The following is a 27,970-nucleotide window of genomic DNA, read 5'->3' as shown; positions in this document are numbered from 1 at the left end:
AGCTGGCTAGTAGGAAGTTTAGACTTGAGATTAGACGAAGGTTTCTAACCATTAGAGGAGTGAAGTTCTGGAACGGCCTTCCAAGGGAAGTAGTGGGGGCAAAAGATCTATCTGGTTTCAAGATTAAACTAGATGGGTTTATGAAGGGAATGGTTTGATGAGATAACATGATCTTGGTAACTAATTGACCATTCATTATCAGTGGGAAATAAGTCAATGGAGGGATGAGAGGAGTTACTATAGAGAATTTTCTGGGTGTCTGGCTGATGAGTCTTGCCCACATGCTCAGGGTTTAGCTGATCGCCATATTTGGGGTCAGGAAGGAATTTTCCTCCAAGGTAGATTGGCAGAGGCCCTGGAGGTTTTTCGCCTTCCTCTGTAGCATGGGGTACAGATCACAGCTAGAGGATTCTCTGCATCTTGGGGTCTTCAAAGTATTTGAAGGCTTCAATATCTGAGATATAGGTGAGAGGATTATTCTAGGAGGGGTGGGTGAGATTTTGTGGCCTGCACTGTGCAGAGGGTCAGACTAGATGATCATAATGGTCCCTTCTGACCTTAAAGTCTATGAGTCTATGAGTCTAAAGGTCTAGAGAACATGACCTATGAGGGAAGGCTGAAGGAATTGGGTTTGTTTAGTTTAGAAAAGAGAAGATTGAGTGGCGACATGATAGCAGTTTTCAGATATCTAAAAGGCTATCATAAGGAGGAGGGAGAAACTGAGGATAGAACAAGAAGCAAAGGGCTTAAACTGCAGCAACGGAGGTTTAGGTTGGACATTAGGAAAAAGTTCCTAACTGTAAGGGTAGTCAAACACTGGAATAAATTGCCCAGGGAGGTTGTGGAATCTCCATCTGTGGAGATATTTAAGAGTAGGTTAGATAAATGTCTATCAGGGATGGTCTAGACAGTATTTGGTCCTGCCATGAGGGCAGGGGACTGGACTCAATGACCTCTCGAGGTCCCTTCCAGGCCTAGTATTCTATGATTCTATGATTCATCTGCTTACAGTATATGAATTTGACTTGGCAGCAGAACCCTTGAAACAAATGTACAGTTAGAAAAAAGCCTGCATGAGAAAAGTGGACTGGATACCTTATTGGTCTAGTAGTCTCTCTCTCTGGTACTTAGACTCTATGTTTTAAATAAAATTAGTCCTCTATCAGTTGTTCTTTAAGGCAACTTCGCACATCACAGGGCCTCAATAAACTTCTGTAAAGCAAAATTATGTCTGATGTACAGATTTCTCTACTCCTCCATAGGTCTGCTGCAAGTAACATTCACAGAGTTCAGCCTTCCACTTACTGCAAGATCTTTACTGCTTACAGGGCAGTGAATTTTTTTCTTAGCACCTCTTGGTGTAGCACACCTGTATCCAAAATTTGCCACACCAAAGGGTTGCCAGGAGATATAAAGCTACACTTAATATGCATGGAAAATATGTATCTACCGATCATCACAAACATACAGAACCATGTCATTTTGAATTGTAGCATTTGCTTGTACTTATACAGTAGCTTGTGTGATAGATTAAAGGAACTTGTTTCTGGCTTGAGTTCACAGCAAAGAAAACATAAACCAAGGCCTGAAAAAGCAAAGCTCTCATTTATAAATCAGTTTCTACTGATCAAACTGCCATCTTATGTATACGCACATCTACACACAATGTTCCCTCTAATTTTTATCTTCCACATGTGAGGAATACATTTTATTATGTTCACCAAAGCATGTGTGAATGTGCACCAGCAGTAGAAACACATGCTGCCAGCCATGGAACCTAATCAGTTGGGCAGCATTTCAATCTCTTCTGGATGGCTGCCCAAGCACTCATCTTATAGGGAACATTGTATGTGTGTAGAGAGAGAGAGAGAACGCCACTATGTGATTTTTAGGCTATGGTAAAGTGTACTTGACCTTCAAGCTGATATTTGGGTTATGGCTGAGCAGTGATAGAACTTCCCATATTTCCTATTAGGCTCCTTAAAGGAAAGGCATAAGCACCATTTGAACAGGGTTGGGGAGAAGGCAAACTGATTTGTATTGATATAGCGATATCTGACTTACATTTTAAACCAGCTACAACTCTGATGCTGCAAATGAGATTTAGCATGAAAAATAAGTCTTATTACACTGCCTCGATGAAGCAGGGCAGGTGTGCAGAAGCATAGTTTTCTTTTTATAGGTGTTCTGGTTTTAATCTGGATTCATTTGCATGCATGCTGCTAATTAAAAGCAGTTTAAAACAGAGGCAGCAGTTGATGGAATATTGCTGGAGTCAGCTTCCTGTATGCAGGCTCATTTGTCATTGCCGTAACAATTATGGCATCCCTGACAATTCCCATTTGTTATCTATCTCCAGTTTCTGTGAGGGGCCCACGCCAAAGTCCATTCAGAGCTCAATTTGGTGTCAAGTCTCCCAGCTATGCTGTTACTCAGCCACAGGCCGCGTGCTAAGCCTAGCAAAGAAAGCAGGAGCGTGCAGGTAACCCTTCTGCCATTGTATCCCATGGAATACAACAGACTAATTAAAATTCTAGCTTTAAAGTGTTAGGGCACTGCTGATATAGAATCCCAGCCACATGAAATGAAATTTGAACTCTGTTTAATAACCTTTTAAAATAAAGCCCTGTGTTGCCACAGTTAATTCCTAATTTCTTTATTGTTTGGCCTCCTACCCTGATGCCATTAATAAATGACACTTTATGATGTCCCCCAAACAGCAAATAACTCCCCCTCTTTTGCCATTGGGAAGTCTTGTGTTCATAAAGCCACTCTTTGACCCACATCTCTGTATAAAGTATTCCTTTTTGTTTTCCCTTCTCTGCTACAGTTACTGTGAGGAAACTAAATTCTCCTGAAACCTATTCTGCATTTGTAATAGGCTGTATCAGCATTCAGCTCTCTCGCATAGGACTGGCTGATCAGCCTGATTTCCCTTTGTAGTTTCAAGATATACCATCGTTTCCAGGGGATTGTTTTTGCTCCTTCTGACTTGAGATACCTGATATACTTTAAAGCACAGTCTGTGTTTTGCATAAGATTTAATCACCCGCTTTCACACACTGTTCAGAGCTAACGATTTTTACATCTTCTTCAAAGGTTTTTGCTTGGATTTCAAAAATCTGCAGGGTAAATGCTATTCCAGTCCAAGTTTCACTGGCTGCAGTCCTGCCCAGCACACACATTGCATAGAATTTTAGAATAGCAATAAAGATGCAGGAAGTTGTGGGTTGGACTCTGTGACAGGTTGGATCACAGAAATCCCCTTGAAGTGGTCTCCAGTGTGCTGATCAGACCACAGACACCCACCTTCCTGCTCTCTAGGGCTCGCCAAAACCCTGTCCTGGTAGGTCAGATCCACTGGTCTCCATCAGACAGGGCACAGAGTTGGGGTTACCATCCCCATGCAGAGCAACACAGACACAGAACCATTTCAGCCCTGGGAGGGCTCAGCTCTAAGAGCTCAGTGCAAGGAAACTAACCCTCAAAGGGATCAAAACCCCTAAAAAATCCATCTTACCCTGTGTAAAAGTTTTATAGAGTGAAAACTCATGAGGTCCACCCATTTTATCAGTGAAAGAGAGACGTGCACAGTGGTTGCTCCCCCCACAGGTAACAATTATTTACACTGGGCTTGATAATAAACAAAAGTGACTTTATTAAATACAAATGGCCGGATTTAAGAAGTTGCAAGTGAAAACAGTCAGATCAAAGTAAGTTGCTAAATTAAAATGAACCCAAAAAAACTGCTTAGCTACTTCTAATCTACTAAGAAACTTGTTATATGCAAATTCTTACCCTAAACAGCTGCTTTTATCTCAGGTAAAAGCTTCAAGTCAGAATTGATCTTTACTCTGGCTTGGGTCTACAGCTTTTCAGAGTTCTTCAAGTATCCTCTTAGAGTGGGCCAGGTAATTTCAAATACCAGCTGAAGACAAAGGCTGATTTCTTCCCATTGCTTAAATAGATTTTCCCCATGGGAAACCCTCCATTCCCATAGAAAAATACCAGATTCAAAGTGGATTCCAGTACCAGGAGGCATGGTCAAATGTCTACCTAGGACAGTGTCTCTCACAGTGGTCTGCAGATCTGCTCTGAGAAAGCTGCTACCGGGCTGCTCCAGTTTGTTCATTTACCAGCTCTGCAGCCACAAAGCCTTGTGGCTCTCATTGACAGTGATTTGCCATTTGCAGCTAAGGGAAGCCACGGAAAGTGGCATGACCTGGGACACTCCTTCCCATGGCTCCTTTTGGCTTGAAATGGCAAACCGCAGCCAATCAGAGGCGCAAGGCTCCATGGCTGCAGAGCCAGTAAATAAACAAACTATTCACAGGTCATTTGTTTGAGTACTGAGTCATTAAGTTTCCTACATATCAGTAATGGCTCTCAGTAGCACGTTTAGAACTATAAACAGATCCATACTTCATATTTTTGACTTCACATACAAGAATGATATATGCACAACAAGATATACAGATTCAGCAGATTATAATGTTAAAATATATACGTGATATGATATATTTTGCATAAAGCATCTGAGTTATGCATATTCATAAGCCAATTTTCATCAAGGATGGGGAGGCTGTGACAAAGTCGATCCCATGAATGTCCACCCCTCCAAATTTATTTCACAAGCTATTAATTGAAGTGTACTTGGGGAGGATAATAAAGATAACCTAAGGCTATCTCTGCAACACAGCCTGGGGTATGAATGGTAGTTCCTGTAGCTATACCAACTCTAGTTATACCATAGCTTGCTAAAAATAAAGATGAGGCTGTGGCACAACAACCCCTTGGCAAAAGATTCCCTGTTCTTTGTACACAGCTCTCCTCAGACCTGACAAAATCACTGCACAAAATCCATATCTTGCAGGGTATTTATCCATGAGGGATATCACATGGGGTATCACCAGAAAGCTCATAACTTGTGCAGACTCAGTCATTGCTAGAAGTATGCACATGTATTGTTTAAGAAATAATACAAAATATATTACAAGGATGCTTAATGGACTTAGAGTAGAAATTAATTACCAGGAAGGCATGTGCCTTAGGGTATGTCTAAACTACAGGTCTCCTTCAATGGAGCCATGTAGATTAGTTTACTTGGCAAAGGGAAATGAGGCGGGGATTTAAATAATCGCTGCTTCATTTAAATCAAAATGGCTGCCACGCTTTGCCGATCAGCTGTTTGTCGGCACAGCGCGGCACTCTAGATGGGGATCTGCCGACCCCAGAACCCTTCGTTGGCAGATCCTGTAAGCCTCATTTCACAAGGCATAAAGGATCTGCCGACGAAGGTTTCTGGGGTCGGCAGATCCCCATCTAGACTGCCACACTGTGCCGACAAACAGCTGATCGGCACAGCGTGGGGGCCATTTTGATTTAAATGAAGCAGCGATTATTTAAATCGCCGCTTCATTTCTCTTTGTTGTCCTGCCTAATCTATATGGCACCGTTGACAGAGCCATGTCATTTAGACACACCCTTGGTGATCACCCATTCAAGAAAAGAGAGAATGGTCACTTCCTAGTTATCCAGCAAGGTAATGCAAGGCTTTGTTGACTTGTCTGGGGAGGGAGCAAGGCTCCACCAAACAAACAATACCTCCTGGATTTGCAAGAGGATAACTTCAACATGGCCCCGGCCATGAATAGCAACAAAAGGTTGTTTTCAGTATAACAGAGACAGGAGACGCACTTTGGATCCATTCACTACTGGAAACTTATTGAGGGCAGAACAGTTTTCATGATCATGTGTGTCCTGGTTCTTGTGAAACCAGACAGATCTGCAAAAGCCTGAACTTCTGGGGGAAAACTCACTTTTAGCTAGGAAAGAGAACTATTCGGAAATGCAGACCCAGGTTCATGTTTTACGCTTGGTTTTGTATTCAAGCCATTTATGTATGTCATGGGCTCTCATTTCTAGTTACATCTTTAGCCTACCTTAAATGAGCCTACCTGTGTTACACTGTAACTACTCACAAGAGCAGCATAGATTATGGGCACAATGGTTTAAGGGAAAACTGGTCAATTGGCGCACACTGCCCCAGTATTGGGGACTTGGAGACTGGGCGTGCCTCTGGTTAAACAGCAAGGAAGAAGGAGAGCGCTTGAGTGGCTGACATGCAGAGACCACAAAAAGATTCTCTCTTGGTGCAATTTGGGGAGGGGAGTAGCTGGAGAAAATCGATGTGACTCACAATCCAGGTTTCCCTGAGAACTATGATGGGCGCTTCATGGCATGGGTTGCATAAATGAGTATCTACCCAGGGAGGAGAGGGGACTGAAGCAGCCAGCACTGAAGCCCATCCTTACCTCTATTTACAGCTAGTGCTGAAACAGCTACATGAGCTGCCATTCACACCCCAGACTACGTGTGTCTTTTGGCAGCAATTCCACACATGCGTAGCCCCCCCTAGCATGGGTATAAATAGCCGTGTAGGTAGCAGGCCATGTCTTCGGCAAGTAAAGTCACGGCTGACGGGTGTGTACACCAAAGTACATACCCTCCCTGGTTGTGTCCTCCCTGCCTTCACTGTTGTCTTTAGAAGGGTAGTTTCCTGTTGCTGGGACCTTTACCCCCCACTGCAGGGAAAGACTCTTGCTACAGGCAAAGTTGCCATCAGTGGAGTGTAACATAGATGTAGCCTAAAATGCTCTGTTTATTGGCACCAGGTAATGTTTGGCTTATTAGCCTAGGTATAATCTATAGGCCACAATTCGAAGTAATTATTCCAGTCAGGAAGAGAGAGGTGCTCAGCTTCTAAAAAGAACTGTGACACAGCTCCCTATAAGTATCTTTCTTAACTGGTTTTATATTCAGATGAACAGAGCCAGCAACCATCTGCCATAGCATCATCTGACAATTTCCAATAGCATTATAAACACAACAAAATATCTGTGGTTGATCCACACAGGTTGGGAGGATGTGAGAAGAACAGAGTAAAGAGAATTTTCTCACTTTTAGTTTCCTTACTTTAATCTAGTAGATACAGAACGCCTATGTTTTTACAAATCTGTCCAAAAGTATTTTTGCTAGACAGGTTGTTTTTCATTCTTTTAGTCCCAGGACATACTCGACTTTATAACTATGCCTGCACAGATATACATTATTAACCAGAAAAAAGTCTATGAAAAAGATATTCAGTGAATATTATTCACCTGCCCCTATTTGTAAGTGTTTCAAAGTGTCTTATTACAGTTATAGCTAATCATGTTTCTAATATGGGATGATAGCTCATGCATCTCAAGTAAGGTGACACACAATATGAGATATACAGTTGAAACTTTTATTACAATGCCTGTGCAAGAAGGGGCAGAGTTGAGGTTGTACATGCAACTGAATTAAATAAAATGTTAACCCATTTGGCCATCTGGTATCCCGAAATTTCACTGCAGTGTAGTTGTACCCTTAGAGTGTTTTCTCCCTGGGAAGGGCACAGTCCTCTCTTGGATCCCTGGGCCAGGGTTCTGGGAAGGTAATGTCTAGCTTTAGGACATTGGCACCAGGTTGGTTGTCTGACTCTCTGACCACTGGTTTCCACAGACTCCATGGGCTGTTCGCCTATGCTCTCACCTCCCAAACTCAAAAGCAACAAAAGGGAAACTAACCCTAGCCCCTTTGTAAATAGGTCAGGCTGTGCCATGTCACCGGTGTGAGAGACAGAGCACGCATGTACATAAGCAGTTCTAGCTTGTCAATGGGCTAGCTAACTGTCCGTATATATCACCCCATCAGAAGCCTCCCTATCGGCTTGTTTGGCAGTCTCCCTCTATTCCAGCCCAGACCAGACTTTAAGCAGGTGGGGAAGTGATGTCCAGAAGCTCTGGAGCCATTGCTGTTGTGGGTCTTTTAGGCTCCATCCAGCATCTCAAGAACTGGTGAACTCTAGAAAACATTGTTTAAAAGTGAATGTTGCTGAGTGACTGGGTGTGCAGGGGATGGGGAGAAAGAGGTGGCTGATATGGAAACACTTTTCACAGAAGCAGTTGCTGGAATTCATGTTGCAATATATACCGCCCAATTTCTCTGACTGATATTCTTGTGAAAAACGCAGAGCCATGTAATAAGTTATGGAGTCACTAGGATAAATTCCATTTGTCTTCCACACCTGCTCACTGATCACAACTGCCTCTCTGCCAGGATGATACTCCAAAACTTGGAGCAGCTTCAAGACACATGCTTTTTTAAAATCAGCTTAACAGGGAGGAAAAAATCTAACACCCACTCAGTGCTGTGCTGTTTTGCTTCCTTTTGAGAAGGTGGGAATTTAAATGCATTGTATTAATACATCAGTGGGGATTACTGTGTCTCAGCACTTCTGAACATCAGATCTTTAGAGTTCAGATTCTTATGTCGTGTCTTGATCATGTAACAAAATCATATTCCTTTATATGTGAAATCACTGCCTGTTGCCATGGAAATAATTATGCTGTGGTATAGCCCTACAGGATGAGGTGGTGTTTGCTCCTTTACAGTCAAATAGGTATATAATGCACACACAAAGGCAAAAAGGAGGCAGGAAGGGCTAGTCACATACCTTTTCATGTTTTCTACACTAACAAATATGCACCCTTAAAGAAACATCAAAAAGTGTCTAGTATTTTTTAATTTGGTCTCCAATGTGACTCCAAACATTTTACTTACCTCTGGCTATGCTTCATCATCACACCATTTTCATTCTGGATATACATATACTTTCAACTGGGAGGTTATATCCAGAACTTACATAGGCATATTGATCACTTTGTAATACCTGTGCTTTAGAAAGTAAATTAGTTGCCCATCCACTATACATGGACCTGTCAGTACTAATCACTTACGAATATTTGTAAGCACAAAGGGGAATATTGTGATCCCATCTAAAAGAAGTATTTTCCACTTGAACTTTTACTTGTATCTTCTCAGAAAGGGCAAACATACTAACGTGGTTTCAGGTCTCCATCCCTGTTAGAAGGGAAGAAGAAGTTACCCCTATAGAAAATAAACCACCGAATTAGGTGGTTTGTGACTTGGAGCACCAGACAGTATCAAAGATCTTACCCATAAGATTTGATGTTGAATAATACACACTAATGCGCACAGCTTCTCTATACCTCACAACAGCTAAAAACCCGGTGTAACTACATGCGGTCCCTTTCAGGCCGTAAATAGTCAACCATTTATATAAGAAAAGGGGAAAAAATTGGGGAGAAATATTTAATTCACTTTGGTAAATACCGTTCTGTGGTTGGCTGCAGTATTGTTCTCTTTCCACATCAATTATTTCTGTGCTCAGACCGTTACAGCCTCATCTTGTTTCCAGAGGGTTAACAGCCAGAGTATTCACATTTATAAAATAGCCTGCCTGAACATTGCAATGTCCAGTTAGTCCTAGCAACGGACTGTGGCAAATTGCTATGTACCGGTGTCTCTATTTCCATAAACATAACCCTGGTATATCTAGTGCAAAACCCATTTCTGACAGCAGCCGCTGTCAGATGCTTCAGAGATAGGGATGACTGAGGATTCCCCAGATGCAGAATAATCTTCGGGTGGAATAAAGGCAGCATAGCTGGTGCTAAGTCACTCCCACTCTGTTCTGTGGAGGTGTTGGGAAGGAAGGGTCGAAACCGAGAAGCACAGCATTTTGGCTGATCTTCAGCTGCCAGACTAGCTGACGCATATCTAAGTTATATTGGAGACTATAATAGATCCTGGTGAGCTCAGGATGAGAGAAGCAGAAAGATGGTTTGAAAAAAACCTCAATTTAATCTCTCCCCCAACCCACATCTGAACTGAGATCATGGCTCCAAAATACAAAAATCCATAACACAATTTGGTAAATACCAGCAGATACAACATTTATCATGCCCCATAAATGGCAGCCCCCCTTTTGGGATTAAAGGCTAAATTAAAATGTCAAATTCTTGAAATGCCTCATGTGAAATGCATGACAGATACCCAGCAATCACTGAACATCAATTACAAAAAAAAAAAAAGATAATTCATTACCACTGTGAAATCTGATGGGCTTATTTCTTAAAGCAAGCATGACCTCAGCATTTTTTGGCATTGCTCAAGAAAGCTGAGTTTTATTTCTTTGTATTTATGTTGCACGTTCTGCAACAATTTGGTATCTATCTGAAGAATGATTCAGTTCAGAATACAAGTTCAGTTTAGATAAGGGTTTGAATTCAAGGATGAATAAATTCTCGGGTTCAAATCTGACTGCATCAAAATCTCTAACTAGTCTCATTATATTCCTCCCTTTATGGTGGAGATCTAAGGACTGAACCAACTCTCATTCAAGTCAATGGCAAGGTTTCCTTTGGCTTCAATGTGTGTTGGATCTGGTTCCTCTTGAGAACTCTGGTGACATTTCTTCTGCATCTGATTTGGAAATGGTAATAGTTCTTTGCTGATTTTGGTTCTGAAAGCTTTAAAGGGACTCAAGTCTGATTTTCAGCCTTACTGGCAGATCAGATGTTGTATAATTACATTTATGACTCTTTCAAAGCATCTTTAATAGTTTATACAAATCAGCCTTCAGACAAATGAAAATCAGGTTCTTCAGCTCAGAGTTTCAAAGATATTTAAGCACCAGTCTCCCACAGAAGTCAATGAAAGTTAGGTGCAAATATACAAATGAGAGTTCAATGCATAAAACCTTAGAATATGTCTAGACTACAGGCTTTTGTCGACTGAGGCTTTGTCGACAGATCCTGTCGACAAAGCTTCTATCGACAAAGAGCGTCTAGACTACAGACAGTTCTGTCGACAAAGCAAGCTGCTTTGTTGACATGACAGTGTAGATGCAATAACACCTTCTGTCGACAGAACTCTATCAACAACAGGCATTATTCCTTGTAGAATGAGGTTTATCGCCGTTGACAAAACTGCTGAGTTCTGTTGACATTATGTCGACAGAACTCGGTGGTAGTGTAGACGCAGGTCTAGTTTTATCGACAAAAGGCCACTTTTTGGTCAATAAAACCCTGTAGTCTAGACACACAGGTATTTTTAGTGTCCAAGGTATTTTTCTATAGCAATCCTGGGGAAATAAAAGAGGGTACACTGTATTGCTGACACTCTCACTTCTCCTCTCCCACCCACCACCCATATGTTATGATGTTGTATCCTCCAACTACCAGCTTGAAAAAGTAGGAATTTTTGTTTACCATGACATGCCTTCATCCAGTGACTTTCTAACATTAATAGTCTTTAGATAAGGGAGTTATTTTCCAGCTCTACAGTAATAAGTTCAGCCGATCTATTCCTAGCTATGCTTGTTAAGGATAGGAGAATAGCAGTGCAGCTGTTAGAAAGTTCTTGACTTAGCCTCATGCATTGAAGCTTACAACAAATTTATGTCAAAATAAAGTAGCCGCAAAGCAGCATTCTCTCCTCTCCCACAAGCCTGTCCTTCAGCTTCTCAATTATCAAGAGTTTTAGAAATCTCATTGCTAACATTCCAGCAGGTCCATGCAACCTTGGCCCTGGATACTTCAGAGAAGTCTACATTGAAAGTGGCAGGGTCCTTTGCTTAGTCCCAATTCAGCTGAGATGGTTACAGGACTGCTGCCTAATCAAATAAATATGTTTCTTTGCAAACGGCACAGCTGTCAGTCAACCCAAGCAAATCCCAAAGGGACCTTGACGCTTCAAGGTGACTTCTTTTAGTGCTATTAGCACTCAACAAACAGACAACCTGGCACAGCAAATTCTGTAAACTTCCATGGAGGGAAATATGTCCCTGCAAGAACCCCTCAAGGAGAAGTTGGTAAGTAAATTGGCTCTAGAACATAAACTTCTCAGAAATTGGCTACATTATTATTAGGAGCCCTCTCATTAGAAGTCTGTAACCTCCACCATACACCCAACTAATTTTATATCATATGTATTTTTATTTGAAATTATTATGAACTAGCTCATGAATGTAGCACCCGCTGAAAGGAAAGGACTGTCACTGTTGGCCAAAGTCAGGCACAGATGTGACTAACACAGTGAAAGTTTCAGTTACCCCGTTAGAACATCGCAGTCCTGAACTGTAACTATTGCAGTCTTCAGACTTCCTTGGGCAAAGATGGCTAATAGGGAAGCCACTAGAGTGGTCATGTTACAGCTATGAGAGAGATGACTAATATGAATTCCTCCTGCCGTACAGAAAACATTCATTAGAAAGCACGTACAAATATTAATCCAATCCATCAGTTTGCTTGGCAGGCTGAGCATTGTAACCCCCTTTTATTCATTCAAAGCAGGGATGGGCAATAAGCCAGAAATGGTTCATCAGGGTTAGCCCATGACAGGCCATTGACACTTTTTGCAGGTATGGCTGCTTGCAGCACCCATTGGCTGTGGATCACTGTTCCCGGCCATTGGATGCTGCAGGAAGGGGTGCAGACTGGGAGATTGCTTCCCATAGCTCCCACCAGCTGGAACAGCAATCTGTGACCAATGGGATCTGCAAGAGGCCATATCTGTGAACACACAGATAAAGCACCTGCAGCCCAGCCCACGGGTCACTTATTGCCCACCCTGATTTAAGGAAACACATGGTTGACTTTGTCCATTGTACCAAGTGGATATCAGATGGTCCAAACTACATTCACCACCATACTAAAATTTAAAAGAAAGAAAAGAAAGAGCAGTCACTCTGATTATCTAAGAAATTAAATATATTTTGTTGTGCAAAATATATAACTTTCAGCCATTTTGCTTAAACTTGTGCTGTTCTTAAGAACTAAATCATTCCCTATTCCTTGATGTATGAATGTGTTATTCTTTTATAATTCAGTTCCCAGAAGTGGACATAGTTTCTTTCATGCTTTGACTGAGCTGCATAAAACCTAGTTTACTTAGTTGGTGATTTGGCATCATACAAGAAGATATGGACAACCTTGAAAACTGGAGCAACAGAAAGCAGAAGAAATTTAATAATGTAAGGCACAAAATCATTCGCTGGAAGCAACAGAGGAGGAGGGGAAAGACACGGGTATATTAGTCAAAGTGATGCAGCCATGAAAAAAAGCTAATGCAATCCAAGGATGGATCAGGTGAGGTATTTCCAGTGCAGATTGCAAAATGTTATTGTTATCATTATACAAAGCACTGGCAAGGTCTTATTAGGAATATTGTGTGCAATTCTGATCTATGGCTAAGATAGATTCATTCAAACTGGAACAGGTTCAAAGAAGGGTTTCTGGAATAATCAGAGGAATAGAGAACTGACCTATCAAGAGGAGACTTTAGGCCAAGCTCCTTAGCCAAACGTAGGCTGAGGAGAGATGTGATCACTCTATAAATACATCAGAGGATATATTCTTGTGCCAACACTTGGATATAAAGTGGCCCTCAATAAGCTTAGACTTGAAATTACATGAAGATTTCTAACCATCAGGGGAGTGAAGCTCTGGAACAGCCTTCCAAGAGGAGCAGTAGCAGAAAAAGACCAATCTTGTTCTAAGACTCAGCTTGATACATTTATGGAAGGGCTGGTATTGTGAGGTGAGCCATTGTATTCAGCCTGCAGTCACTATTAGCAAATATCTCCAATGACTCCACAGAGAGGGCTCTGAGTTACGACAGTGAATTCTTTCCCAAGTGTCTGGCTGGCTTAGTTTAGAAAGATTCAAGCCCCCCAAAACACCTCCTAGAACACTGCTTGTTACATGGGCTTATCATACAAGCACTGGCTACTAGGCCTTAGCTTGTGTACCCTACAATCTCTTACCACATTCCCACCCAAAGAGGTAAGGTTGCTAGCTAAGGTTAGTTTATTTATCTCATCTTTCCTTCCTCTCCAATACTATTAGATTGCAATCAAGAAACTGAGGCTACATCTACACTACAAGGTTTTTGCACAAAAACCACCAGAGTTTCTACACCTCAAGCATGTTTTTGTGCAAGTAAAGTGGCAGAACAGAGGGCTTTTGCCGGTAGAGTTATTCCTCTCCCCACGAGGCATAACTCCTTTTTGCGCTACAGCTCTTGTGCAAAAAGGCAGGTGTGGATGCTCCAGAAGAGGTTTTGTGCAAGAAACCCCAATCGGCAAAAGCATAGGTGCTTTGATGGCCATTCTGTGAATGGCCATCAGAGCTTTCCTGCACAAGAGTGTCCATGCAGTGTGGATGCTCTCTTGCACAAAGCACATCACTTTTGCAATGCGCTTTGATGTCTGGACGCACTTTTGTGCAAGAAGCTTTTGAGGAAGATCTCTTCCGCAAAAGGCTTCTTGTGCAAAAAACCTGCAGTGTAGATGAAACCTGAGTTTCTAAGTAGCAATCCTAATTCCGGGGTGGAGGCTGGGCGGAATGCCAGAATAAGATACAATAGTTTATGTATAAATCTTATAGCTAAAGTTACTTACAGAAAGCATAGAAATGTAGGACTGAAAGGGATATCAATAAGTCAGCTAGTCTAGTTCCCCACACTGAAGTGGGATTAAGTACAGCCAGTCCCCGAGTTGCAAACAGTCGACTTACGACTGTTCGCAGCTACAACTGAAACGGTCATAAATGGCAGACCCCAAGTTATGAACGCGATCCCGCGCTTACGAACAGCGCGGTCGCGTGTAACTCAATGGGGTCCGACTTACGAACAAACCGAGTTACGACCAATTGCTTGGTCCGTAACCAGTTCATAAGTTGGAGAGAGACTGAAATATCTAGACCATCCCTGAAAGTGTTTGTCTAACTGGTCTTAAAAACCTTGAACTAGAGAGATGCCACAACCTCCTGAGGAATTTATTTCAGACCATATCGCCAGTTTTCAAGATCAGTTTGAATCCTAATTTTGTCCTCCAAAGCACTTACCACCCCTCACATGTTGGTATCATCCACAAACTTTATAAAAGTACTTTCTGTGCTAAAATCATTTATGAAGATATGAACAGAATCGGATCCAGGACAGATTCCTAGAGGACCCTATTCAATATGCCCTCCTAGCTTAGGTGGTGTGCACTTACTTTAGAGTAAACTTAAATAACAAACAGTCCTGTAGCCCCTTAAAGACTAACAAAAATGTAGATGGTATCATGAGCTTTTGTGGGCACAACTCTCTTTAGAGTAAGTTTATGTAGGCTTCATTTCCCTAGTTTATGAGAAAGCCACCTGAAAGGAGTATCAAAAGCTTCACTAAAGTCAAAATGCATCACAAGGGCTCTCTTCCCCCAAGCACCAGACTTGTTACCTTGTCAAAGAAGGATGTTAGGCTGGTTTGACATGATTTGTTCTTGACAAATCTATGTTGACTTGTTTAACATCTTGTTATCTTCTAGCTGTTTACAAATAGATTGTCTGATTTATATGCTCTTTTATCTTTCCAGGTACCCAAGTTAATCTGACTAGCGTATCATTGCCTGTGTTGTCCCTATTACTCCTTTTATAGGCAAGTATTATATTTGCTTCTTTTTCAGTTCTCTATGATCTCGCTGGTCTCCTACAAGATCTCAGAGATAATCACTAATGGCTGAGATCTCTTCTGCCAGTTCCTTAAATATTCTAGGATGTATTTAGGTCAGGCTCTGCCAACTTGAAGACATGTAACTTTTCTAAGTAAGAATTAATTTGTTCTTTCCCTATTTTCACCTCAGATCCTACCTCATTTGCGCTGATGTTCACTATGTTAGTCCTTCAATCATTGCTAACCTTGTTGGTGAAAAAGTGAAATAAAAAACAAAAACACTTCATCCATTTCTGCATTTTCTGTTGTTTGTCATTCATAACTCCTCACTGAGCTATGAATGAACCTCGTTGTTGGTCTTTCTCTTTTTTTCGAATGTTTCCTTGTTCCCCTTTAGGTCCCTAGATAGTTTAATCTTATTTTGTGCTTTGACCTTTCTAATTTTGTCCTACATGCTTTTAATGTGTGTACAGTGTAAACCTTTGTAATCCTGACTCATGCAAGGCCAAAAGGCCAGAGATTCAAGACCCATTTCTTACAGCTCTTCTAGGTGTCAAACTAACTATACTGCAACAGAGGAAAGCTATGATTCTCAACTCTGTTACAATGGCTTTATATCAGGGATATATATATGGGATAGAGAATCAGACATTTGGCAAAGGAAGCAGATGAAGACATCACACCCAAAATGTTCAGTCTGAAAGGGACCTGAAGGAGGAGGTTGTGGCACTTCCGAATTTCACAGGAAGGTGATCAAAGAAGGAGGAATCCCCTATATGGAGCATGTCCCATGCACTGAAAACCAATTTTTGCATTCTACCGGGAGAATGAAGAGAATTTCAAATTGCTACACAATGTGCTCCAAAGATTTCAATACATTCCAGAATGCGCATTGGCAAAGATCCTAACACTCACACATTTTAAGGCCAGAAAGGACTAGATCATCTAGTCTGAGCTTCTGCACAACACAAACTATAGAATTCTACCCAGTAATCCCTGCATCACGCCCATCATATCTGGTTGAACTGTGAAACATTTTCCTTGCAAGGAGACAGCTTCTAGGAGAGACCAGGGACTTATTACAGATCTGCATAATAATAATACTTAGCACTTTTTATCCAAAGATCTCCAGGCACCTCTGTATCATCATCCCCTCTTACAGATGGGAAAAGTGAGGCTCAGTGAAAGTGTCCTGCCCAAGGTCAGCAAGTAGCAGAGGTAGCAATAGAACCCAAGACTTCAGAGCCCTACACACTAGGTTGTACTGCTGCCTAGTAAACCCAGCTCATGTGAGTCTGAACAGTTAACAGATGGACTAGCATATGAAAGTACTACAACATTTAGTATCCTTACCTTTGTCAGCTGCTTGAGGCAAGCAAACAAACATTTGCAAAGGAAGTTAAGGGAGTTTGGCACTTATCTCCCATTCAGTCCCATTCCCCTTATTTCTTTTTGAAATTCCTGTCCAAACTCTTATCAGCTCTCTCATGTGCTAGACCTTTATTACAATACTCAAGGAACCAGCAAAACTGGTTGCCCAGCAGAATAAGTGTTGACTAAAAGTGAAAGAACATTTTCCGGAAAGCCATCAGGATATCTTAAGGGAGAAAGAGTGTAAAATGGAGCAGAGCCATTGTGTAGCTTTACTGTATGAGTGCATGTGCACATCCATGCACGGACACGATCTATAGGGAGAAAAGCAACATAGGAGCCATTTTTCCCAAAATTCTTTGTAAATCAAAAAATTATAATTTAAATACGGAAATGAAGATGTCAGAGTGACAAACTGTCAAATATTTTTGCCATTAGATTTTGCTGCATCTGTCTTCCTCATAGAATGATTGTAATGCAGATTGTCTTGGTCTGTGGGTCTGAGCTACATTTCTATTTTTTCCTCCACTATGAATCAAAGTAATCAGCTTTGTGTCTGTATGGAAGAAGCAGACTAGCAGCCATCTTTTGTAGGAGAAGATCCTTTACACGGTGTGTTTAAGAACTCAGTCAGGAGGGAAGTAGGTAATTAAGTAAAATGAGGACCTAGACAAAAACCCCTTGTGCAAAAAGAAACAACAGAAAATATGCTAATGATGTCACAACTTATGCTAATGAGCCTCTCATTAGCATATTTTCTGCCAGAAGAACTCACAGTGAAGACAGTGTAGAAACAATTTTAGCCCACAGGATATTAGCGAATCTGCATTCCCCATTCGATTTTCCTTTAAGAATATCTCTGTATGTCAATATCCAGTCCTTTTACACAGGGCCTGATTCTACAATAATTCCAATAGGTCTTCAGGATCAGTTATGAGTAAAGCACACAGTCATGATCCAGCCTGAAAGGTGTAAAACATCCATAGTGCCATGGAAGAACAGGCTGGAAGCTACTTAAAGTACAAACCCACTCACTTAGGCCCTGAAACCTGTATCTAGTATCCAGAATCAGAACTTGTAGCCCTGTTGTGTCTTAACGTAAGCAGCACATTGCTTATCTTGGAATTCTGCAGTAGCAAAGCACAGAGACAGCTAATTAGTGACTCAAGAAAATATTTATTCTGGCTTCAGGTTTGTCCAGCTAATTGTGAGCCTTCACATATTTTCTGAATCCCTGCGATGCTGGATAAATCTTCCACACTGGCAAAGGGCTGATGGGTTGTGGAGGAAAAGACTGAGCTCAGGAAATGATCACAGCTCACACGCATTGAAAAAAAAGTCCCATGGAACCCACAACAACACTTTTACACAAAAATGACAATGCTGAATCCTTTGTCTCCACACACAAGCATGAAGTCCAGAATTCTCCAATCCTATATCATTTTCCATTTAAGGTTACATATATTTATTCTCTCAACACCCCTCAGAGTCTGGAAACCATGCACACAGTTATCATTAGTCACTTCTGAAAATTTAGGGCAGGCAGATAGAAGGCTAGGTTATGACCATAGGTACCCCCCTGGGCAGTGCTCAAACTGTCTTGCTATAGAAATAGCACTGGAAGGCATTGTACTTCAGGGAAGCATCTGAATAGAAATTTCCTCCCTTGGTTCTGCCTTTTGGATTTAATAAATTACTGCTGGTCTATAGCAGCAATAGGACTGCCCATCTTGTGGTACACTGGCCAGTGAGCAGGGGGCAGAGCATTGGAGCCAAATTTCTGCCCTTTCTACTGATATAGCCCCTTCGCAACACTACCCCAAGTGGCCTCTTCCATTTACAGAAAGCCTCACAGCCTATCCCGCTCCTCAATAGCACATAGGCTCCTCTCCACCCACATCCACAAAAGCTTACTTGGCTTGAGTCTCGCTGTCCTTTTAAGCACCGCTTCCTCCTTCGGTTCCTTTTCTTCCCTTTCCCTCCAACGCCTCACCTGCTCTTCCCTCATTTTGTAGAAGAGGATGTGCTTCTGCTCTTCATTCAATTCCGCTAGGAGCTCAGGGTCAATGTACATATCACGCAAAATTTGTTGCAGCATGGCGACTCACAACCCCCTTGCACGGCACTCACGACAGGCCTCGTCACTGGGGCAAAAAAGCCGCGTCTGCAGCACTCCACAAAGCAGCCAAATCCAGAGAACACTCTCACAGCTACCTGCCCTGGGGAGAGTTGGATTCTTCTTCTGTCCCTCTTCTCACGTGCATGCTCTGCTCCCCTTCCCTTGCTGGTGACAGAATTCCCTGGGCATCTCATGCACTGAAGACAACAACAGGTGATGAGTGAGGAATGGGGGCTAGGGGGATGAAAAGGCCAGGAGAACAATGAGAGGCCACCTGCATGAACTTAACTGAAAGTAGGTTAAAGCAGCAGGTTCCAGAATGGGCTTGCAATAATTGCTTCTTGAATAAGCAAAGAAACCTCAGTGCAAAGGGAGGCACAGGCTCCGGCACTATTTCTACTGAATAGGTTCCCCTACTGCCGCAGCGCACTCCCTGTGGTGTCGTGTTTTAGCCATGACATCGCTCTGAACCCAAAAGTTACAGTTACACCGGCACTATCTATGTCACTCCAGCTCCCATAGGGACCTGATCTCTGATAAGCGAGAAGACTAGTTTGCACTATATTTCCTAGTCTAATCTTCCTGACCCTCTTAGTAAAGAGTGCCAGCCCCCTCGTCATCATCGCTCACGTTTACAGCCAACGGACATGGCGATTCAGCACACTGATTAAAAAGGGAAAAGCAGATGCAACTGAAACCATGAGATTCTTATCACATTATAAGTAGCAAATTAATATTAACTAGACAAGAGGCAGTTCTCCACAGTTCACGTGGACTATGTAACCCTCTTGTGTTAATTCATTTGTCCACTTTGACTGGAGAGATATGTTTACTGCTCAAGCAAATTGTGACTTTTTACTATGTAATGGTATTTCCCTCTTCTCAATAATACACTAGTATTTAGTAATAGGTCCAACAGCAGTTTCATTATGTTTAAAAAAATCCAATCGAATTCCAAAGCCAATTTTCACTTGAGTGGGTTCATTTTCTTTAGGGAGCTGGTTCATTTTCAGTAGAAAAGGGGCCTTTTTGAGCAAAACCCCAAACACTGCCATTTCTGCATTTGTAGCAACATGCAAATAAACTCACGTTTTGCACAATTTTCCATCACTTTTGCATGTTTCAGAGGCCTCAATTTGAAAACAGTGTTGAATGCACAAAGGCTATCCAGTGAATGGCCATGAAGATTTGACTGTGTTCAGCACCCCCTCTGGTCATGGAGATCACATTACTTTCCACACCCCTTTCTATTCCGGTTGAGACATACTAGGGAAGCAGAAACACAGCCTGACTAATTCAAGTGAGGGTCTAAAACTACGCTTTCTCCTGTAGTTGCATGTTTGCAGCTGAATAAGACATTTAGGCCAAACTGCAGGAATGCATGTCAGGCAAGAGACCTTATACTTGGCAGACCTGACCCTAGTCCCTGAACCTCAGCACTTGGTCCACACCCACCCACACTCACACCCACACAAAGTAACTGGGCTGCATTGAGTCCTGTTCTCTCTACCCAAACCCCATGGTGCTTCCATTTTCTGGGAGACACAGAGGGGAAGTACCTGGTGTGATGCCGCATCAGGGTTCCCCCAGATCCTGCAGCCCCGCCAGCCAGAGAACAGAGAGGGTTTATTGCTCCTCCAGGCTACAGCACAGCATAGATGTGATGTGGCTACAGGAGCCTGGGCCAGTATGCCTCAGAACTCTTGGTTTGGGGGGGGCCATCACCCCCCTAGACCTTCAGCCCTCAGTTTAGGCTGCCTCCTTCATGTTCCCCAGCCAGCCACTGACCCTTCCCCCCAAGCCTCCTGTTGGTCTCCGCCTCTCTCCCTTTGTCTCTCCCCCTGGGAATCCCTGTTATCTTCTCAGGCTGAGCTTAGGTGTCTGGGTTAATACACATATTGGTGAGTCAGTGGGAATCACAACGCAGGGGGATCCCAGGTTACAGAGGAAACAGCACCCCCACTACGCCACATCTGGCGATAGTCCCCAATTACTGGGAGTGCCTGTTTACACACACTCCCCTCAAGAGGCTCATCCCCCATCTCTGGAATAACAGTTTTCTCCTACTGCCTGTTAGATTTGTATCCTGGACTGCTACCACTGAGCTACCATGCTCAAGGGTCAAACCAGAGCAGCTCAGTACTCTAAGCCCTACTGGCTTCCCTAGGAGCTGACTACACCCAGCCTCCTTCCAGGAAGCACTCAGCATCCTTCAGGAGTGAGTCCTGCATTATTAGGAATGAAAGGCAGCAGCTCCCCTACCCCACAAGAAACTAGTGGCAATAAGGAATGGGTGATGAAGCAGCAGCCACTGGCTAGTGGCTCATGTGGCAGGAATAACATTGCGTGTTAAGACGTAACTCAGGCCAGTCAGCGGAATTTACTCTCTTACCAGGGCTCCAGTGGGTCATGGTTTTGTTATGGCTGCCACAGCCCCTTTCAGACTCTCACTTGTTTTGAATAAGAATTTGGCCCTTGCTGCTTCCTAAGGAATGAACCGATTGCCCCTTTGCTAAGCTTTCAGCCAGGACTAGGAGATTGATTGCAGTCTGATAGTCAGTTCTGACACCTAGTCATAAGCTTTCATAGCTGGACTGTGGGAACGTTTTCCTTCCACCTCTGTATGCAAGGTCATGCAAGCTACCCCTGTCCTCGCTACCCCAGGTAGCAGTCAAATTCAGAGAAACTAATGACACTTGTCTAACCCCCAATACGCTTTCAGTCAAAATGAATGAGGAGAAGTAACTGATTTCCTCACATGGCTGAGAATTGTTCCTAACTAGACCTAATCTGTGTAGCCGCTTTCCCCAGCAGCGGCATTAGGAGAGTTTCCTTGGTTAAGCTGGGATAGGAGAACCAAGCAAATACAGCATGGCTGAGCTCACTGAGGGCATGACCTTGACAAGGTGACAGAAGTATTGCACATCTTTTAGTGAGGCTGTCAAAGTGATTCTGCAGGCAGTACATAAAGTGCTCCCCATGCTGCCGGAGACAAACCTCTGACAAGATATCAGCCTCCCCAAGATGGATTTGCCAATTCTCACAATTTCATTATCATCATGAGTCTCATGCTAGCGGATGTTTTGGTTTTCTTAGTGCCCTAGACTCTGGCCCCATGCAACTACAACAGAATCTACACTTTCCTTTTAGAAAAGAAAAACAAGTTTCTAATCCTAACGGTTGTGGAGAAAAGTTTGACAACATGACTCACAAAAGATCGAAAGCCAGAAGGCAAATAAAGTCAAAATTATAATTTTTTACTATGATTTTCAGGGCCTGATTTTATATTATTTTAATGCTTGTGTTTGCCAGTACTGGATTCCAGGCACTTCTCTGTCCTGGAGTAGGACATCTATTGAGCAGAAGAAGAATTCCCAAGAAACAAACAGGGGGCCAGGGGCAAACATTGCTCTCTTTCCTTTGCAAAGAAGAGCTCACCCACAAAGCCAAGCTTAGGAAAGGAAGAAGGGATGTTCAGCAATGACATTTAGGCTCAGGCTGGAGCCCAGTTTCTCAGACCCAGGAGCGTGAAGACCCCGGGTAATGTGGGGTTGGGGTGGCAGCTCTGCACTCCCAGAAGGGGTAGTGCCGAGGGTGGAAAGGGCGGGGCTGAGGACAGCTGACCCAGAGCACAGCCCACCCCCACCCCAGCCCATAGTCCTGCTAGGAATGCACCACTCGGCACTCCAGCAGCAATGGAAAGGACCTGAGGCTTGGGCCAGGGAAGCAGATGGACCTGAAGGCCCTTTCTGGGCCCCTTTGAATCACCAGGCCCTCAGGGCAATTACCCTCTTTGCTCTCCCCTTCCCCCACCCACCCGGGCCACCGACGGAGTGAAGGATCCCAGACCCCAAGCTCCAAATTGAGGTAGAACATCTACACTGCGGTTTTGTAGCCCTAGAGCCCAAGTCAGCGGTGCTGAGACGGTGTTTTATTGCAGTGTGAACACACTCATAGTTTCCCCTTTCAAATCCAGCCAGAGTCATGGCTGAAAGTCATTTCCACCAGATTGCTATTTCACGGCCTATGCACCACTGCTTTGCAGACAACTGTTTGCCTCCCAGAAACAGCCACCACCACTAGCCTTCTACTTGGCAGCCCCACAACTGGGGCTGGCTGGAGACTGAGGTCCCCTTTTATCCCTAAAGTTGTCCCTCGGCATGGCAGCAGGGAACGTGTCAGGCTACTTCTCTCTACGTGGCTGAACGGAGGACTTGTGACCATGGCACAGACCCATCCCAGAGAGAACTAGCCTTTGCACAAGACACGTGCTGATGAAGCAGAACATGATTGCCAGTAAGTGGTTATGACATACCCTCATAAACCTCCCTCGGCCATGCAGTTTACATGAGTGTTTAGTTACAATCACAGACAGTAAATCAAGATGACAAATCATGCTTCCCGGTGAAAGAGGGGGGCAGAAAAAGAATAACCAAGCCAACAAAAGCAGGTACTGTACTCCCAGATATTTTTCTTGCAGCAAACTTGGCAGCCTCATCCCCGGGGGGACAGGTGGGGTTTTTTTGGGGGGGAGGAGGCAGGTAATTGTCTGTATGGCATTTATGAGCCAGCAAGTCCTGCTTGTCAACATCAGAGCAAGACCAGTGGAATAGAGAATAAAATGATTGGGGGAAGGGTAGTTGGCGGGAGAAGGTGATACTATTGAAGAAAAAAAAAAGATAAAAAATTCACATTTTGTTCAAGGCCTTCTTCACAAAAAAAGTGTCATCGGGAGAAGCAAACGGATTAGAGCACTCACCAAAACAAACCATCGCTGTGTCTGATGTGCACAGACATCACTGTCAATTAGAAAAATGGAAAGAGACAGCCCTGAACATTTCCCCTCCCCCCCCTTTAATTATGGATAGACTGGTTGTTCAACCCGATTTTTACTTCCAACAGCAATAGTCAAGGCTGTGGCTCCCTCTAAGGGCTAAAGTCAGCTGTGCTTCAAAGATGCAAGAAGGCAACCAGAGGAGGAATGTTGCTTCACAGCATAGTCACCAATGCACGCAGAAATGAGGGAAAGCAAATGAGCTGATTCCATTTATAACTTGTATTGTGAATTTTCCAGTTCAGCAATAGTTATGCAAGATGCCGATCTTGAAGGCCAAAAAAAAAAGGCATATGAGGCTTTTTTGTTCCACAATCTCTAGTGCATACCCAGACGCTTGCTCTTATAATCTGGGGACAGCAAACCCATCTGTTCTCCAAAGGACATAGAAGGTATGCAGCAAAAAGGATCCCAAATTCCCATCACTACATGTGCTCGAAGAACTGACTGATTCTGCAGTTACTCTCTCCCCGCCCTGAGGGTTTTTATTTTATTAATTTGTTCCGCACTATGTACTTAATTCAATGATTTAAGATTGGAGCTTGGCAACTATAGGTCAACATTTCAGGAGAGCTTCTGTTCCTTGCATTAACGCCGCAGGAGCTCATTAGCAAAAGGCACTTAGCAAAGCATCTTTCAGTCTCCTATAGTAACTGCTTGGCTATATAGTGCATTTCAGCCCCTGCTGGGTTCAAAGACTATAAAGCATGTAGCCTAGAATGCGGAAGCAACTAAAAAGATTCTTCATCGAGAGAAGTTAAGTGACCAACTGAGAGCAGAAGTGGGATGAAGGTACATTTATTTTATTGTGGTTATATTTCTCCACGTTTTTCAGGGAGACTGCAGATGCCAACTAGATTGCCAGCACTTTGAAACACGGGTCATGACATCAGGTTCTACCGCCATGCAAAAAATAAACTAGAATTAGAGGTTTAATATAGCAAGCTCTGAAGAAAATGGGTGCTGCCTGGTCTATTTGAAAACGGCTTTTATGCTGAAGAAATAAAAAATACAATACAATACAATATCAAACAAATGAGTAAAGATGGGTGGTAGGGGCTGATTCTCTTCTCATTTACATTGCTGAAAGTCAGGAGTGATGGCCTGAGTACCAGGATTTTAAACAGTAAGGACAGTTTGCAACAAATAGAGTAGAGACAACAGAGTGACACAGGTGTAAGTGAGAAGAAAAATCTGTATTTGTATAATTAGGAGCCCTGTGAAACTTTTAGAACCCTGGTAGAGGCTTAAATCTTTGCATCACTGCAACATTCATTAGCTCTTGAGATCTAGTTTTGGGGTGAGTGTAGCTCTTGTAATTAGTCCAACATGCACATCAACAAAGCCAATGAAGAGCTTTACAATTCTCAGGCAGTTTGCTATACTTTTTCAGTATGAATACTTTACAGTTCTCTAGGTGCTTTGATAAAAGTGTTTCCAAGCACTGACATTAATGAAAAGACGGCTGATCCACCTGGGAAGCATGTATGTTTTTAGGCTCATCTACAGAGGAGCAAAAGGACACAGAGGAAGAGACTTCCCCATGTTCATGACAAGTTCATGGCAGACTTGTAAATAGACACAAGAACTAGTCAGTCAGCCACTCACATCTTATAACAACTATACCACACTTCCTCTGTTAAGAATATTGATGGATCTCTTTTTGCACTGTGGAAGACAACACCCAAAGCTTCCGTTTTTATTTTTAACCGACAAAGCAAACTTGCAGCAGAGATGCCTCCAGATGACAGATCTGGTACTTCTGGAAGTGGAAATAAATAATTCATCTGTTCTCATCCCCCAAAAATGAAATAGTCCTATAATAAGTAAGTTTAAACTAAACTATAAGGACAGTTATTCTGAATCTCAAGAAAAAAGTTGTAGGAATTACTTTGAAAAAATAATTCTGTGCAGTGTAGAATTTCAAATAAGAGAGTGATCTAATCATTCTACTAACACAAGGAAAGGTTTTAGGTGAATTCCCTGTTTTGAAACACTGTGCACCCTTAGTAAAAGTTCAGCATTAGTTTTGCCTACCAGCAGTTCCAACACACAAGATCACTTTAACGCTGTCCCTTTGTGTCCCCTGCCACAATTGTTCTCCATCTGATTACTCTGGGGCCTGTGCAAGTCTGCATAGTTCAGCAGCATTTGTCAAAGCTTTGACAAGTTGGTCAGAAAGGGCAGCACACCAATTTTTGTTCCAATTGGTAGTGGGCCTTTCAAATCCTGACCTACATTATAAAGGGACGAGTTTTAATACAAGTGAGTGAACTTTCCTACCTTTCGTTTACAGAGCTGTGGTTTCGCTCTCTCTCTCTATTTCTAACTATGGATTCAACCTGATTATTATTATTCATGCAGTGCCACTAGAACTCAGTTGAACAATAGGCCAGTGTGCCAAACACTTAACAAGTCCTGTGACTTTTTCCACACCTGGAGAAGAACCAAGAAAGAACAAAAGTAGAGTTTCTATAAAAACAGAGCACAGGGTGTGGCCCTTCAGATTACTTACAAACTTTATACAAAACAGCAGCTGACTTTGGGCAGGGGGCTGGACTCGATGACCTCCTGGGGCCTCTTCCAGCCTTGGGATTCTATGATTCTATGACTTCAGCAGAATCCTAGACATGTAAAGGCGCAGTTCTGACATTGGAAAAACGGTTGCAGGTAACTAACCCTCGCACCAGAGGTCTGTGCCATATTTTGCATTAACAAATTGGTTCACATTCATCTCTCATTTATATTCTGTAACTCTGCTGATGTCTGTGGTGTTTCTCCATATTTACATAGGAGTAGCCAAGCTTTTTTGGGACAGATCCTCTGCTAAGGAGGAAATCTGCTCCGTGCATTAAAGAATGAAATCTGTCAGGGAGATAGTTATGGCTTCCTAAGTTTCTGCATGCCTCTGGCCTTGCTTTGACATAGAGTACAACAGCCTGGGAGCTGCTCTGTCTACAAAGACACCAGAAAGCATCCTTTTGACGTAATTCAAGATAGCAACTGGCAACATCTACCATGTGGTTGGCCCAGTCCCACAGAAGAAAACAGCCCTGTAGTCAACAGGAGTCACATGCAATGCGCCTAAAGGATCATGCCCTGCCTCTTCTAAAACAGGCAGGGTTTCATTACTCAATCAAATAATGGGAAAGATTTGTTTAGATAAGCAAAATTTCACACATTGCCACACAATGTATTACATGATGGGATTGTATTACGTGACTAATCCTGGAACTTTTTTGCATAGAACTGACGAGACATTAAATCGTTAATAATATTCCTGTCGATGGCCTTCAATTGCATCATCGATTAACTTAGTTGCTACTGTGCAGGATGTAAAATGGTGTGATAACGTACTCTGCTGGCCATATTGTACCAGGGACTGTATTAAAGAGAATCAGCACCTGGACACGTTTGGTGCATTTACAGAAAGTTGGGGAGAGGAGAGTAGTCTTACTAAGCATATATTAACTTATCTATGTCCGAGAGAGGAAGCACCACTCTTTTCTTAAGGGTCGTCTTGTTCACTGAAAATGACCTTGATCCTGAAGAAATGAGCTCCAGTGGCAACCGGCTCCTGGACTGTGCAGACACAATTATAACGCTGCTAAAGGAGAGACAGTTCCCTTTCTAGAGCTGCAGAATGCTGACTTCTTTACCCTGGGGGGAGAGAGCCTGTGATTATGCTGGCAACTGGGGTCCTGGAAGTGAAAATGGAGGAATTCAGTGAGCCTACTGTCATGTGCTAGAGAGCAATCTGGGGCTAATGGCCTGCATGTGCAGCTTTCTCCATTCTAGTCAGACGGGGAGTGGGAGCAAAAAAGAGTCTTATGACTGAAACATTCTAGCAGTTGCGGTGAGGAGTCCTGTGGCACCTTATAGACTAACCAAAGTGCTGGAGCATAAACTTTTGTGAGCAAAGACCCACTTCGTCAGATGCACGTAGTGGAAATTTCCAGAGGCAGGTACAAATATGCAGGCCACAATCAGGCTGGAGATGACGAGGTGGATCCAATCAGGGAGGATGAGGCCCACTTCTAGTGGCTGGTCTGGAGGTGTGAATTCCAAGAGAGCAGAAGCTACTTTTGTAGTTAGCGAGCCATTCACAGTGTTTGTTTAATCTTGAGTTGATTGTGTCAAAGTTGAAGATGAACTGTAGCTCAGCAGTTTCTCTTTGAAGTCTGGTCTTGACTTTTTTTTGCTGCAGGATGGCTACTTTTAGATCTGCAATTGTGTGTCCAGGGAGATTGAAGTGTTCCCCT

At 42.9% G+C, this 27,970-nt stretch overlaps 1 protein-coding gene across 1 annotated transcript in view; it reads right to left on the bottom strand.

Annotated features, from left to right (window-relative positions):
* Nucleotides 1-26,276, bottom strand: part of SH2D4B (SH2 domain containing 4B) — a 119,065-nt gene extending 92,789 nt beyond the window's left edge. Inside the window, exon 1 of the mRNA XM_075934799.1 lies at nt 26,224-26,276. The gene's annotated coding sequence lies outside the window, so the exon portion shown is untranslated. The remainder of the gene's footprint in view (nt 1-26,223) is intronic.
* Between the last annotated feature and the right edge of the window lie 1,694 nt (nt 26,277-27,970).

Source organism: Pelodiscus sinensis, chromosome 8 (genome assembly GCF_049634645.1).
Source record: "Pelodiscus sinensis isolate JC-2024 chromosome 8, ASM4963464v1, whole genome shotgun sequence".
NCBI lineage: Eukaryota > Metazoa > Chordata > Testudines > Trionychidae > Pelodiscus > Pelodiscus sinensis.
Note: the sequence above shows the minus strand (reverse complement) of the source record. Positions and strands in the feature narration are given on the sequence as shown.